A 14324-nucleotide genomic window follows, 5' to 3' on the forward strand; every position below is an offset into this window, starting at 1 on the left:
TTTAAAAAACATAAAGACAAGATGGAAACAATTAACTAAATATGAATGGACAGGAATAACATGAAGTCTTAGTGGCATCATAAGGGGCTTGGATGGGTCTTTTCACTAGGACCTTAGCTTGTATGTCAACATCCACATGAAAAGCGAGATGCAGCGGTACACATCTGTAGTAACTGACATTATGGGAGATCAGAGGGTCTCAGAGCCTTATTACCAACCTGTCTACTGGAAATGGCACACTTCAAATTCAACAAGAGACCTTGTCTCAAGGTAGAGAGTGATAGACCTTTGATCTCCACGTGCACACACATGGATGAACACACACACACACACACACACACACACACAGAGAGAGAGAGAGAGAGAGAGAGAGAGAGAGAGAGAGAGAGAGAGAGAGAGATAGAGAATCAGGTCTAAATGTATCAGAGAACTTAGTATGTTAAGTAAATGTACAATAACAAGAAATAATTTGGATTTAGTTTATTTTATAAAACAGAGGATATTGAAAACTATAGAAATATTAGTTGAGCCATAACAGCTGCTTGAAGTAAAGTAAAACTATACCATTGCTTTTTTGGTCTGTTTTTAATTCAAATATGAAACATTATAATAAAGGTCAGTAGAAAACAGAAATTGTGAATATTTATAGAGAACTGAGGTTATGACAATTAAGGTCAAATTTAACAGAAAAAATTATATGTTAGGGGGAAATTGGGTAGTTCATAGCTAGTCTGGGAGGTCTAGAATTCTGAGCATAGGATAAAGGGCCAGGAAAAGTACTGAAAATCATCCAATAGATTCACACATTGAACACTAAACTGCCTCTATTATAGTTAGTGCCAAAATTTCCATGGTACTGGACGTTATGGATACTGCCACTAGGATCCCATCTTTGCTTCCCTGGATACTCTATTTTGACATAACCATGATTATCACCTGTGGTAGTGTGATGGTTTGAATAGGAATGTCCCCTGTAGGCTCATCGATTAGAATGCTTGGTCGTTAAGGAGTGGTGGTACTTGACGGGGATTAGGAGGAATGGCCTTGTTGAAGGAAGTGTGTCACTTGGGGTGGGTTTTGGGGTTCAAATGCTCAAGCAAGTCCCAGTGTGTCTCTTTCTCTCTTCCTGCTACCTCCCAATTCAGATGCAGAACTTTCAGCCGCCTCTCAAGTACCATGTCTTCCTGCATGCTGATAATGGGTTAAACCTTTGAACTATAAGCCAGTGCCAATTAAGTGTTTCCCTTTATAAGAGTTTCCATGGTTATGGCTTGTCACAGCAATAGAACATTGACTAAGACAGAAATTGGTACCAGGGACTGAGGTATTGCTGTGACAGGCTTGACCATGCTGCTTGTTGGCAGAATGCAGACTTCGGGTCTTTGAATTAGGAAAGAAGTTGAACACTTTAATTGGAGATTAATGGGCCATACAAGTAGGAGCAAGGAAGACAGTAGTACTGAGACCAAGGTAGATTGTCATGGACCTGCTTAAAAGGTTTCAAAGGAGAAGAATATTAGCAAGTGGTTGAAAAATCTTTCTGGTAATACTTGGGCAAAGAATGTTGCTGGTTTTTGCCCTTGTCTGAAAAATCTGCACGAGGCTAAATGGAACAGTTTTGGATTAATGTCATTGCCAGAAATGATTTCAGGGCAGCATAGTATTGATTTTGTCATGTGGTCATTAGTGGTGACTCTTATGTAGATCTATATTGAATACAAAATGTACAGTTTGAAGAGAAAATGAGCATCAGGAAGTATAATAGCGCTAAGTCCTGTGCTCAAGGAGATAAAAAATTTAAAGAAAACCCTGATGCTAAATGGAATAAAGGGAGTGGTGACCCCAGGGCAAGACCCAACCCAACTAAGCTTCTAACTTGTGAAAAGGAATTAAAGAAAAGTTTAGAGCTGGGCATGGTGGCACATGGCTTTAATTCCAGCACTTGGGAAGCAGAGCCAGGTGGATCTCTGAGTTCAAGGCCAACCTGGTCTACAGAGCAAATTCCAGGGCAGTCAAGTTTAGGCAGGGAAGCAAACCATCAAAAACAGAAAGCTGGTGAAAATGTATTTGAACAAGAGGGCCATGTTCCAGCTCCATCAAGCAGCAGAAGTTGGCAGCTTCAGCCACATGGTTCTGGCTTTAGCGTCAAGGATAGAAGAAAGGGGTTATGGAATCTCCCTCCATGGCTAAGGAAAGGACAGGTGTGTGTCAGGGGTGTCTCTTCATGGAGGCCCAGATAGGCTTCTGGGTAAAGCTGTTAAGGTGAAGCCTGGATTGCCTTGGAAACCCCAAGATGTTGGAGGTGCCAGAGTCATGGGATACCTGCCAAGGAGAGCTGCTAACAGGGAGTGGAACAAGCCCAAGAACAAGAAGTATGTTGCAGTCAACAAAGCTGAAAGGAGCTGGAGATCTGAAGAACACTTTGACATCAGACTTGGAGATTCAGGATTTGTAGTCAGCCCTGCTGGTGTTTGGTTTTGTTTTAAGTATTCACTCACTGTTGTCCCTTTCCTCTCTTTTGCAATGGTAATGTGTATTCTGTGACATTGTATGTTAGAAGTATGTGGTATGCTTTTTTAATTTTGATTTTTCCCAGGGAATTTCAGTTAAGAGATAGCTGTGAGTCTCCAAAAAGACTTTGAGCTTTGGACTTTTAAATATTGTTGAGACTGTGATAGACTTGAGGACTTTTGAAGCTGGAATAAATGCATGTCTGCATTATGGTATGGCTACAAGCCTATGGGGTCCAGGGAGAAGAATGTAGTGGTTTGAATAGGAATGGCCCCATAGATTTGAATGCCTGGTCATCAGGGAATGGCACTACTTGACAAGGATTTAGAGGTGTACCCTTGTTGGAGTAGGTGTGGTCTTGTTGGAGGAGGTGTGTCACTGGAGGTGGGATTTGGGGATTTCAAATGCTCAAGCTCTCTCTCTCTCTCTCTCTCCTGCTGCTTGTAGATTCTTCATGAATAGAAAATTGGTGAGAAAGACATCTGGGAAAAAAGTATATGGATAGATCTCTGTAAATGGGCGACGGATGTGAAGATACTTGTGTCCCATGTAAATGCTCATCAAAAGGTGACTTCAGCAGAGGAGAAATTCAATAATCAAGTAGATAGGATGACCATTTCAGTGGACAGTCAGCCTCTTCTCCAAGCCATTCCTGTCATTGCCCACTGGGCTCATAAACAAAGAGGCCATGGTGGCAGAGATGGGGGTTACGCATGGGCTCAACAATGTGGAGTTCCACTCAGCAAGACTGACCTGGCTACAGCTGCTGCTGATGCCACATCTGCCAAAATCAGAGATGAAACTAAGACCCAGATATGGTACTGTTCTCTGGGGTGACGAATTGAAATCAGGTTGACTACATTGGACAACTTCCTCCATGGAAAGGACAATGTTTTTCTTTACTGGAGTAGATCCTTATTCTGATTATGGATTTGCCTTTCCTACACATAATGCTTCTGCCAAAACCACCATCTGTGGACTTATAGAATGCCTTACCTACTCTCATGGTATTCCATTCAGTGGAATATGTCACTGTAACAGTCAGAAAAGTGAGACAGTGGTCACACAATCATGGATTCCACTGGTTTTCCCACGTTCTCCACCATCCTGAAGCAGCTGGCCTGATAGAAAGAGAATGATCCTTTGAAGACACAGTTACAGTGCCAATTAGATGGCAGCAGCCTGGAGGGCTTGGTCAGGGTTCTCCAGAAGGTGATATATACTTGGATTCAGCATCCAATATATGGTGTTTGTTTCTTCCATAATCAGGATCCACAGGTCCAGGAATCAAGGGGTGGAAAAGGAAATAGTCCCACACACTATCATCTCTGATGACTCACTAGGAATTTTTTTTCTTCCTGTTCCTGCAACTTTAAGTTCTGTTGGCCTAGAATTTTTGGTTCCAGAGTGGGGAGTGCTCCTGCCGTGAGCCACAATAAACATCCATTGAACTGGAAGCTCAGACTCACCCCTGGCCGCTTTGGGCTTCTAATACCCTTAAGCCAACAAGCTAAGAAAAGGGTGATTGATTCAGATTACCAAGGGGAAATTGGATTGCTTCTCCACAATGGAGGTAAGAAAGATTATGTCTGGAGTGCAGGAGATCCTTTAGTCTCTTGGCACTACCATGCCCCATGATTAAACTACAACAGCTTAATCCATGCAGGATGACAAAGGGCACAGACCCAATCAGGAATGAAGGTATGAGTCACTCCTACTGAAAAAACGAGGCTGCTGGAAAAGAGCCAAGCCCTCCTGAGGTTCTTGCCAGGGGGGAGGGAATACAGAATGCCAAGGCTGAGGTAGTGGAAGAAGGTAGTTATAAATACAAGCTAAGGTCACATGACCAGTTACAGAACTGAGAATTATAGGTGACATGAGTGTTTCTGTCGTATTTTGTTAAGAATGCATTTTTACAGATATTTGTGGTTTCTTCCTCAATTTCTTCTTCTTCTTCTTCTTCTTCTTCTTCTTCTTCTTCTTCTTCTTCTTCTTCTTCTTCTTCTTCTTCTTCTTCTTCGTTTTTTTGAGACAGGGTTTCTCTATGGCTTTGGAGGCTGTCCTGGAACTCATTCTGTTGACCAGGGTGGTCTCAAACTCACAGAGATCCTCTTGTCTCTGCCTCCCGAGTGCTGGGACTAAAGGCATGCGCCACCACTGCCCAGTTTCTTCCTCAATTTCTTTATCATAAGATGTAAAATCTGTTAAGACAGTATCAATGGTTATCACATTTAGGTTTGAGATGTTAAAAGTATTTCCCTCAAGGGACATTGCCATCTACCCTAAATTTGTAATTCATTTGTGGTTGTACAAGGGATTGGTATATCACGTTAGGTATAATTATGACCTGGTTAAATATATAATGCTTCTGCGATTTTATGTGAGATTGTTATATTATGTTTAGTTGTTAATTTGGCCTGGTTATTGTTTTTCATTTGGAAATGAATCATGACATAAGGAGATATGATTGTGTATCAACTTAACAAAGGGTGGACTTGTGATGACTATTCTTTGCTGTCAACTTGACTACATTTGGAATTAACTGGAATCTAGAAATGCAGAGCACACCTGTGAGGGATTTTTTTGCTTGATTTGAAATGGGTGGATCCACTTCTAGTCCAGACCTTTGATGTAGGTAGACACAGGCCTTTGTTCTGGGCCACATCTGTTGGAAGCCTACATAAGGGCATGGGAGAAGGAAGCTTTTGTTCTTCGTCTGATTGCTCTTACCTTGCTAGCAGGTCCATTCCTTTACTGGCATTGGGGCCTACGTCTTTGGGATTCCAAGATATACTGAAGACCAGCTGAGATATACAGCTGTGTGGACTGAGCTACTACTGAATTCTTGGACTTCCCTTCCACAGGCAGCCATTGTTGGATTAGCTGGATGGCAGCCTGTAAATCATTCTAATAAATCTCTGTTACTCTAGGGAACCCTGATTAATACAGGTAGTTTGAATGAGAATGTCCCATTAAAGTGGGAAATTACCAATATGGAGCCAAGTAGAAGTATAAGGGTATTTAATATGGAAAAGCCTTACTTACAGAGCGACCTAGCCAGCCGGCCCAGGGCACGCCTGCTTAGGGGCTGGCTACAGGTTCCCCTACACCCCATAGGCAATTTTTAAAAAAATACTTGGAACGAGTTGTTTGGGAAATATTAGGAAAAAATAAAATGGCCTTGTTGGAAGAGGTGTGTAGCTGGTGGCAGACCTTGATGTTTCAAAAGACTCATGCCATTCACAGTGTGCTCTCTTGCCTCCTGCTTATGCTACAAGATGTGAACCCTCTGATCCACCATCATGGACTCTAACCCTTTGAAAGTGTAAGCCCAATTAAATGCATTCTTTTATAAGTTGCCTTTATCATGGTGTTTTAGTCACAGCAATAGAAAAATATCTAAGCCATCATCCAAAGGAGAAGATTTGTATAATATAAGTTTCAGTTCAAAGTTGGTTATACTGACAAATTCATCTGCTTGGCAGACTGTAGTCATGTCCTCAGATTTAAGCTACAAGCGATATGGAAAAGTATGAATTCAGTATTCTTAATTCTATACAAGGAGGTATCTCTGCCTTCTATAAAAATGCAAAAATTAGGTATTTCTCAAGGATACAATGGAATTCAGAGAAAACAACTAGCAAAACCCCTCCACATTGTAATCTAGGTCAGACAACACAGTTTTTCACTTTGATTGGGGTTATGTGGAGGGGTTGACTCAAGAGAATTATTAACAACTGAAATTCTTAGGAGATCAGAAGCATCTGAAAGTCAATTCATAGAAAGAAATGTGAGCACCACTGAGAAGGGTCAGTAGAGTGGGTAAAGCATTTGCTATGAAAACCAGAAGACCACTGGGTGGTGGTGGCACACACCTTTAGTCCCAGCACTTGAGAGGCAGAGGCAGGCTGATCTCCGTGAGTTCGAGGCCAGTCTGGTCTACAGAGCAAGTGCCAGGAGAGGTTCCAAAGCTATACAGAGAAACCCTGTCTTGAAAAACCAAAAAGGAAAGAGAGAAAGAAAGAAAGGAAGGAAGGAAGGAAGGAAGGAAGGAAGGAAGGAAGAAAGGAAGGAAGGAAGGAAGGAAGAAGAAAACCTGAGGACCTGTGTTTGGATTCTGAAAACCAATATAAAAATCCTGAGGTAGGAATCCACAAGGATGACCCCTGCTAAGACTCCTAGCAATAGTGGAGAGGGTATTTGAACTGGCCTTCCCTTTTAATCAGATTAGTGACCACCCTAATTGTCACCATAGAACCTACATCCAGTAACTGATGGAAGCAGATGCAGTGATCCACAGCTAAGCACTGGGCTAAGCTCCAGGAGTCCAGTCAAAGAGAGGGAGGAGGAATCATATCAAGATTCCTTAAGGGGGTTCAAGACCATGATGGGGAAAACCACAGAGACAACTGACTTAAGTTAGAGGGAGCTCATGGACTAAGGACTGAGAGCTGGGAAACCTGCATGAGACTGAACTAGACCCTCTGAATGTGGGTGACACTGATGAGATAATCTGTTGGGAGGGCTGGCAGTGGCACCAGAACCTATCCCAGAGGCATGAAATGGCTTTTTGGAGCCCATTCCCTATGGTGGGATACCTTGCTAAACCTTGCTAGAGGCAGGAGGGGCTTGGTCCTGCCTCAACTTGATATGCCAGACTTTGTTGATTCCCCACGGGAGGCCTTATACCCCCTGAGAAGGGGATGGGTGTTGGGAAGGGTGGGAGGCAGCGGTGGGGGGAGGGGCAGAAGAAGGGGAGGGAGGGGGAACTGGGGTTTGTATGTAAAATGAAAAATAATTTTTTAAATAAAAAAAATCTAAAAAAAAATCCTGAGGTAGCAATGCAAGAATCTGTAATCCCAACCCTTCCCTACAAGGAAATGGGAGGCAGGAGAATCCCTGGAAGCTTGCAAGCCAGCTAACCTGGCATGTGCAGCAGTGAACAGAAAGACCCTGTCTCAAACAAGGAAGATTAGGACTGACACTTGAAGTAGTTCTTTGACCTCCACTTATTCATTGTAGACATGGGTGCACACATGTGTATGCTCACACACAGAGAGGGGGTGGTGGTGGGAGAAACCCTAAGGAAATGGATAAAAATAAATCAGAATAATCATCCATTTTTTAAGTTTATGAATCTTAAGATGACAACATTTTTTCTGGTGTTGTGCCCAGTTCATAGTCACATTTTCACCTAGTCAGTATTGGTCTGTTGCTAAAATTTCTAGAAGAACAAAGTGGGGTTAGTGGAACCTGCTCAATATAGACAATGTTTTTTTATTAATTATTTTTATTTTAGAGGAGGATATTTTAGTATTTATTTAATTTTTGTTTTGTTATAGGCTTTTAATTGAAATAGTATTATATCACTTCCCCTTGTTCTCTGTCCAACCTCCTAGATATTCTCTATTAAACCCTTCTCATGTCACCTCACTCTCAATTATTTTGAATAAAAACCCAGAAGTGTGATTGCTGAATAACATTTTAGCAATATTTTTAAACTTTCAGGGTGCCTCTACGTTGTATAAAATTATATATTCTGAACAATAGGATGCATTCACTTCCTCACCAATACTTGTTATTTTATGGGGGGTTTCCCTCCCTAATTCCTTCCCTCTCTTCCTTCTTTCTTTCCCTTTATTTCATAATGGACATCCTATTCCTGAGTCACTGGAATGAAGCCTACTTGAACATGGCAGAATTCTGCCAAAAATTCAAATAAGAGGTAATACCAACACTCCTCAAAGTCTTCTGCACAATCACCTTGGTACCCAAACAACGCAAAACACAACTAAGAAAGAGAACTACAGACCAATATCACTTGTGAACATTGATGCAAAAATACTCAATAAAATACTGGTAAACCGAATCCAAGAACATATCAGAAAAATCATCCACCATGATCAAGTAGGCTTCATTCCTGGGATGCAGGGTTGGTTCAACGTATGAAAATCTATCAATGTAATCCACCATATAAACAAACTAAAGAAGAAAAACCACATGATCATCTCACTAGAAGCTGAAAAAGCCTTTGACAAAATCCAACACCCCTTCATGATAAAGAGAGATCAGGGATAACAGGAACATACCTCAACATAATAAAAAATAGTATACAGTAAACCAACAGCGAACATCAAACTAAATGGAGAGAAACTCAAATCTATTCTTCTAAAGTCAGGAACAAGACAAGGCTGTTCACTCTCCCCATATCTCTTCAATATTGTCCTTGAAGTTCTAGCTAGAGCAGTAAGACAACAAAAGGAGATCAAAGGGATACAAATTGGAAAGGAAGAGGTCAAGCTTTCACTGTTTGCAGATGATAATCTAAATAAGTGACCTGAAAAACTCAACCAGGGAACTCCTACAGCTGATAAACATCTTCAGCAAAGTGGCAGGATACAATATCAACTAAAAATAAATCAGTAGCCCTATTATAAAAAGATGATAAATGTGCTGAGAAAAAAATCAGAGAAACATCACTCTTTACAATTGCCACAAACAACATAAAATACCTTGGGGCAATACTAATCAAAAAAGTGAAAAACCTGTATCATAAGAATTTTGAGTTTCTAAAAAAAGAAATTAAAGATGATACCAGAAAATGGAAGGATCTCCCATGTTCTTGGATAGGTAGGATCAACATAGTAAAAATGGCAATCTTGCCAAAAGAAATCTACAGAGTCAATGCAATCCTCATCAAAATCCTAGCATAATTCTTCACAGACCTTGAAAAAACAATTCTCAACTTTATATGGAAAAACAAAAGACCCAGGAGAGCCAAAACAACCCTGTACAATAAAAGAACTTCCAGAGGCATCACCATCCCTGATTTCAAGCTCTATTATAGAGCTATAGTTCTGAAAACAGCTTGGTATTGTCACAAAAATAGACAGGTAGACCAATGGAATTGAGTTGAAAGCCCTGATATTAACCTGCACACCTATAAACACCTGATTTTTGACAAAAAGCCAAAGCTATACAATGGAATAAAAAAAGCATCTTCAACAAATGGTGCTGGCATAACTGGACGCTGGCATGTAGAAGACTGCAGATAGATCCATGTCTATTGCCATGCACAAAACTTAAGGCCAAATGTATCAAAGACTTCAACATAAATCCAGCCACACCGAAATTATTAGAAGAGAAAGTAGGAAATACCCTTGAATTAATTGGTACAGGAGACCGCTTCCTGAACATAAAACCAGTAGCACAGACACTGAGATCAACAATTAATAAATGGGACCTCCTGAAACTGAGAAGCTTCTGTAAGGCAAAGGACACAGTCAACACGACAAAACGGCAGCCCACAGACTGGGAAAAGATATTCACCAACCCCACAGCTGACAGAGGGCTGATCTCCAAAATATACAAAGAACTCAAGAAGCTAGTCTCCAAAACACCAAATAATCCAATTAAAAAGTGGGGTACAGAACTAAATAGACAATTCTCAATAGAGGAATCTAAAATGGCTGAAAGACACATAAGAAAGTGTTCAACATCCTTAGCCATCAAGGAAATGCAAATCAAAACAACTCTGAGATACCATCTTACTCCTGTCAGAATGACTAAAATCAGTAACACCAATGACAGCTTATGCTGGAGAGGATGTGGAGAAAGGGGAACACTCCTACACTGCTGGTGGGAGTGCCAACTTGTACAGTCACTTTGGAAATCTGTATGGCGACTCCTCAAGAAAATGGGAATGAGTCTACCACAAGATGCAGCAATTCCACTGTTAGGCATATCCCCAAAAGAAGCACATTCATAAAACAAGGACATCTGTTCAACTATGTTCAAAGAAGCATTATTTGTAATAGTCAGAACCTGGAAGCAACCTAGATGCCCCTCAACTGAAGAATGGATAGAGAAAATGTGGTACATTTACATAACAGAGTAGTACTCGGCGGGGGAGGGGAGACAAGCAAACAATGGAATCTTGAAATTCCCAGGCAAATGGATAGAATTAGAAGAAACCATTCTGAGTAAGGTAACCAGTCACAAAAAGACAGGCATTGTATGTACTCACTAATATGTGGATTTTACACATAGAGTAACGGATTACCAGTCTACAATCCAAACTGCCAGAGAAGCTAGTAAACAAGGAGGACTCTAAGAGTGACATACATGGTCCCCCAGAGAAGGGGAAAGGGACAAGATCTGAGCAGATTGGAAGCATGGGGGGAGGGGAGAGGGAACTAGGAGAATGAGAAGGGGAGAAGAGGAGGGGTGAAGAGGACATGATGGGGCAAGGAGGTTGAGTTTGGGGAATAACAGAAGAGAGCAAGATAAGAGATAATATAATAGAGGGAGATGTTATAGGTTTAAAGAGAAATCAGACCCTAGGGAAATGTCTGGAGAGCTACAAAGATGACACTAACAATCTAAGCAACAGAGGAGAGGCTACCTTAAATGCCCTCCCCTGATAATGAGATTGATGACTAATTCATATGCCATCCTATAGCCTTCATCCAGCAGCTGGTGGAAGTAGAAGCAGACACCCACAGCTAAACACTGAACTGAACTGAAATCCAGTTGCAGAGAAGGAGGATTGATGAGCAAAAGGGTCCATACCAGGCTGGTGAAACCCACAGAAACAGCTGACCTGAACAAGGGAGAGCTCTTGGTTCCCAGACTGATAGCTGGGAAACCAGTATGGGACTGATCCAGACCCCCTGAATGTGGGTGTCAGTGAGAAGACCTCGAAAATATACGGGGCCACTTGTAGTGGATCAGTACTTATCCCTAGCATAGGAATGTACTGTGGGAGCCCATCCCACATGGAGGGATACTCCCTGAGTCTAGACACAAGGGGGTTGGCCTAGGCCCTATCCCAAAGGTTATGACAGACTCTGATGACCCCCTATGCAAGGCCTCACCCTCCCTGGGGAGCAGAAAGGGTATGGGATAGGTAGGGTGTTAATTGGGAGGGCAGTAGAGGAGGGGAGAGAGAGGTACCTGGGGTTGACATGTGTAGGGAGACACTCTAGCCCCGCCCAATAGTCCTAGGACAGGTACCAGGTGGACCCGGGACTCGCCCATAAGGGCGTGGTGAAGGAAAGCCAGGGTGACGTAAGGGAGCTTCTTAAGGGGCTGCATGTGGGGACCCTGGCCCCTTTTTGTTCTGGCCGCGCTTGTTGGGTTCTATAACCTAGCTCTGGCCTGTGTCTTGCCTTGGTGTCTTTTTGAATAAAGAGACTATAATCGTACACGTGGCGCCCAACCGGTACACATACATAAACAAGCGAACATTTCTCTGATGACACTTATGTTTGAGTCCCATACAGCCAACAAGACCCAGCCTGACAGCAATCCCTACATGCTCCGGAAAAGGAATTGGACTACACCTCCCCAACTACACTGGATTCAACTCACTCCGTTTCGACTGACACTCCAACCAGAACCTCGAGTAACGACTTCAATCAAGTTGAGGATTTCAACGTAGATCTTCAATCAAACAAATCTCATCTAACATGGACTAGACATAACTCATTAGAGACTTTCCCTGTACTGGCATTTTTTTCCACAGGGCCCCCACATGACTATCATCGTCCCATTTCAGCAGAAAGTAACCTAGAAGATGCTACGCCCCAGTTCCCCATTATTGTGTATTAGGGTAGTGTAAGTCTAGTTAAGAATGACCTTCTTATGGTTTAGAGTTGGGATTGGAAGAAGGTGTTCAAGTTAGACACTTTTTCCACATGACTTTAAGACTTAGCTAAAATAGACATAGGATGTGTCATAGCAGATTATTGTATCTTCTTGTATTTCACCCTTATGATTGTTAGTTTTGGATATTTTACACTATTAAGTTTTAATCCTCTTTTAGACTAAAAGGGGAATTGTAGGGAGACACTCTAGCCCCGCCCAATAGTCCTGGGACAGGTAGCAGGTGGACCCGGGACTCGCCCACAAGGGCGTGGTGAAGGAAAGCCAGGGTGACGTAAGGGAGCTTCTTAAGGGGCTGCACGTGGGGACCCTGGCCCCTTTTTGTTCTGGCTGCGCTTGCTGGGTTCTATAACCTAGCTCTGGCCTGTGTCTTGCCTTGGTGTCCTTTTGAATAAAGAGACTATAATCGTACAGACATGTAAAATAATCTTCTTTCTAATAAAAAATAAAATGCAAATATATGCTTTGAAAGTATTTCAAAGGTATTTTCAAAAATAACATTTTTATATCCCCAGTCAGTATTAAAAATAGTAATGTTTTGAGTTTACCAGAATTTAGATTTTAGGAATTTTGATGCTTTAACATTTATGATTATGGCATCCAGAATTTTTCTTTTAGGAATTATGTACTCAGTGCAGTAGAATTCACTTCTGCAGCCATCTGGTCCTGGAGTTTACTTTGTTGGGAGATTTATGATTGTTTATTTAATCTCCTTAACTATTATAAATCTGGTCGTATTTTCCATTTCTTCATAATTCAGTCTTAGTGGGCTTTATGTTTCTAGGAATTTTATTCATTTCTCCCATTTTCTGATGTATTGTTATGCATTTTTTTCTTGTAGTCCTTTATACCCTTTTGTTTTTGTGGCATCAGTGGTAATTCATCTCCTGGATTTATTATTTTATTTCTTTCTCCTTTTGTAGCAAAAAGGTTGTCAATTTTGCGGATATATATATATATATATATATATATATATATATATATATATACCACATCTATTTTTACTGACTTATCTGCTATCTTTCACTTCTGCATTTCATGTATATCTTTTCTAATCTTTATTATTCCTTCTCTTCAGCTAACTTTGGGCTTTTCTTGTCTTCTCCCTAGGTTAATGTAGAACTCACAGAACTCCTAGTCCTCTTCTCAGACTCCCAGACACTGGGAATATAAGCCTATGCTGTCACATCTAGTTCTTTGGGGGGGTGGCTATTTACATTTTTTGAGATATTTCCTCATTTAAAATGTGGGTATTGATCATTATCCTTTTTATTTCTCTTTTTTCTTTTGTTGAAATCTGCATGTTTTGGTGTATTATATTTTCATTTTTTTCAGAATATTTTCTAACACCACTTTTTATTTATACTCTCAGTATTTGGCTCTTTTCTATTTTGTTCTTTAATCTCCACATATTTGCTTATTTTTCTTCTGCATTTTATTTTTAATTTCTTCCTTATGGTTAGAAAAGTTACTTGGTGTGATTTTAGTCTTCTGAAACATTTTAAGACTTGTTCTGTGACATAACACATACTCTATCATATAAAATGCTCCATGTGTGCCTAAGAACTATGTATATTCTGTTATGGTTAGGTGGATTGTTTTATATGTTTAGGCCAAAATTGTTCTATAATGTTTACTTCCTCTGTTTCCTACTAATCTTCTGAAGTCTCCTGATGTGGCTCATTGTTACTGTATTACTGTTATTTCTTTGTTCATTTCTTAACAAATTTAGATGCTCTGATAGAAATCCATGTATATTTACCATTGTCTAGTTTTCTTGTTTAATCCACACTTTTATTGTTGTACAATGTTCTTATCTTTCTATTGTGACAGTTTTAAAAAGCTTATTGTTTGACCTAAATATGGCCAGTTCTATTCTCTTTTTGTTAAAATTCCAATGATATATTTTCTAGCCTTTGACTGTCTGTCTTTGACTGTGAATTGGGTCTTTTGTAGACAGTCTATAATTAGATATTGATTTTAAAATCCATTCAGCGAACTTATGACACCTGATTGGCAAGTTTAATCCATTCTCATTTAAAATAATTGTTGCCAGGGGAAGTCTTTGTTCATTATTTTCTCGTTTGTAGGTCTTATTATCCTTTCCCCTTGTTACTGTATTCTTTTTTTGTTTTGTTTTGTTTTAT

General features: G+C 40.6%; 1 long non-coding RNA gene across 1 annotated transcript; it reads left to right on the forward strand.

Annotated features, from left to right (window-relative positions):
- Nucleotides 1–3883: 3883 nt before the first annotated feature.
- On the forward strand, nt 3884–5866 carry LOC113837748. Its single transcript, XR_003488465.2, has 2 exons — nt 3884–4084; nt 5253–5866. It is a non-coding gene; the product is annotated as an uncharacterized LOC113837748 (long non-coding RNA).
- Nucleotides 5867–14324: the final 8458 nt, after the last annotated feature.

The sequence above is a fragment of the Cricetulus griseus genome, chromosome X (assembly GCF_003668045.3).
Source record: "Cricetulus griseus strain 17A/GY chromosome X, alternate assembly CriGri-PICRH-1.0, whole genome shotgun sequence".
NCBI classification, from domain to species: domain Eukaryota; kingdom Metazoa; phylum Chordata; class Mammalia; order Rodentia; family Cricetidae; genus Cricetulus; species Cricetulus griseus.